This window comes from Hippopotamus amphibius, chromosome 14 (genome assembly GCF_030028045.1).
Source record: "Hippopotamus amphibius kiboko isolate mHipAmp2 chromosome 14, mHipAmp2.hap2, whole genome shotgun sequence".
In the NCBI taxonomy this organism is placed as follows: Eukaryota; Metazoa; Chordata; class Mammalia; order Artiodactyla; family Hippopotamidae; genus Hippopotamus; species Hippopotamus amphibius.
In genome coordinates this window covers 32,188,174-32,190,615 of record NC_080199.1, presented here as the reverse complement: position 1 = coordinate 32,190,615, position 2,442 = coordinate 32,188,174, and the positions used below count along the sequence as shown (strand labels likewise).

Sequence of the window (2,442 nt, the reverse complement as noted above, 5' to 3'; positions counted from 1 at the left end):
TGTGATACACACACACATAATGGAATGTTATGGATAGACCTTGAAGGTATTATATTAAGTGAAACAAGGCAGAGAAAGAAAGAATGTATGCTCTCTCTTAGGTATGGAATTAAAAAAAATAATCAGCCCTGTGTGTGTGTGCCGTATCTCAGCTAGTCTGCCCGAGACCCCCTGAGCGCCAACACTAGTCCCCCATGCAGCCCCATTTCCACTCCAACAAGATGAAAGAAACTATCATGAACCAGGAGAAACTCACCAAAATTCACGCACAGTTGCACATTGGTGGGAAAGGAACTGCTCGCAGAAAGAATGTGGTTCATAGAACAGCCACAGTAGATGACAAAAAACTTCACTTCTCTTTAAAGAAGTCAGGGGTAAATAATATCTCTGGTATTGAAGAAGTGAATATGTTCACGAACCAAGGAACAGTGATCCACTTTAGCAACCCTAACGTTCAGGCATCTCTGGCAGCACTTTCACCATTACCGGCCATGCTGAGACAAAGCAGCTGCCAGAAATGCTACCGAGCATCTTAAACCAGCTTGGCGCAGAGTCTGACCAGTATAAGGAGACTGGCTGAAGCTCTGCCCAAACAATCTGTGGATGAAAAGCACCACTTGCTACTGAAGGGGATGATGATGATGAAGTTCCAGATCTCGTGGAGAATTTTGATGAGCTTCCAAGAATGAAGCAAATTGAACTGAGTCAACTTCTGAAGAAGATAAATCTTGAAGAAGTTACTGGGAGCTGCTATTTTATATTATGACTGCTCTTTTAAATTTTGTTTATGGATCTGATAAAAATCTACATCTCTAATATTTTTAAGCCCAAGCCCCTGGACACTGCAGCTCTTTTCACTTTTTGCTTATATACAATTCATTCTTTGCAGCTAATTAAGCTGAAGAAGCCTGGGAATAAAGCTTGAAACAAAGGTTAATAAAGTTCTTTGCTCAGTTAAAATAAAATCAATAGAAATAGATAGAGAAGAGATTGGTGGTTGCCAGAAATGAAGAGGGAGATGTGGGGTGAGAGAAATAAGTAAAATGGGTCAAAAGGTTAAAAAAAAAAGAGATACGGCTTTTCACATATTAGCTTATTTAGCATGAAAGTCACATACAACATATATATACATACAGGAAGAATTTTATTTTGCTAGGTGCTCTCACTTCCTTTGCTACACGATATACGTCTAAATTCAGTAAATATGAGGCTAATTAATAGTCACAGAATGGCTAAGAAACAATTCCAATAGCTTCATTACTTTTTTTTTAAAATTTTATATATTTATTATTTTTTGGGGGGTACACCAAGTTCAATCAACTGTTTTTATACACATATCCCCGCATTCCCTCCCTTCCTTGACTCCCCCCTCCTCGAGTCCCCCCCACCCTCCCGGCCCCAGTCCTCTAAGGCATCTTCCATCCTCGAGTTGGACTCCCTTTGTTATACAACAACTTCCCCCTGACTATCTATTTTACAGTTGGTAGTATATATATGTCTGTGCTACTCTCTCGCTTCGTCTCAGCTTCCCCTTCACCCCCCCGCCCCCCCCAAACCCCGAGTTCTCAAGTCCATTCTCTGCATCTGCGTCCTTGTTCTTGTCACTGAGTTCATCAGTACCATTTTTAGATTCCGTATATGTGAGTTAGCATACAATATTTGTCTTTCTCTTTCTGACTTACTTCACTCTGTATGACAGACTGTAGTTCTGTCCACCTCATTACATATAGCTCCATCTCATCCCTTTTTATAGCTAATATTCAGCTTCATTACTTCTTAAAAAATAATATTCAATGAACATTAAGTTCACATTTTGTGTTTCCAAGTATCTCATTAATTTTGAAGTGTGTAAGCTTTTGTTTTTAAGACTATTTGAAACATTATACTGCCTCGTTTATAATTTTCATTGTCCAATAAATCAAACGAGTATGAGATATTATAAAATCCTGCACTTTTTTTCTTTTTAGAAGGAGATGCAAATGAAATCAAAGTTTGCTGATCAGAGTCAATATTTTTCTTATAATGCACAATTCATATTTTTAGATCCAGGAGTTAAACCTGAAATTGATCATCTCTCTGTATTGTGCATGTAATCTTTTTTACCTTTTAATAACTTATCAATTTAAAGGACAACTGGACTATTGTAATGACAAAGTTATGACTGTTAAGAAGTCAGAACCCGTGATAAGCACCCTTAAGTAATACCGGAAGTTCATAAACCGGACTCCGTGGAAAGACCGGATATATTTGAAGAGGATAAAGCGGGGCTGTATTTTGCTTCATGATTAATTGTCAAGTATAAAATTAAATTGTGAAACATGACCTGCATTATTTTCCCATTACTGCATAAGAAATTGTCATAAACTCAGTGGCTTAGGACAATACAAGATTATTATCTTACGGTTTGTATAGGTCAGAAGTCCGGGTTCCGCTGAGTTGGGT

At 38.0% G+C, this 2,442-nt stretch overlaps 1 pseudogene; it reads left to right on the top strand.

Moving 5' to 3' along the window:
* The first annotated feature begins 236 nt into the window (after positions 1-236).
* LOC130835891 (transcription factor BTF3-like) lies at positions 237-699 on the top strand (annotated as a pseudogene).
* The last annotated feature ends 1,743 nt before the right edge of the window (positions 700-2,442 follow it).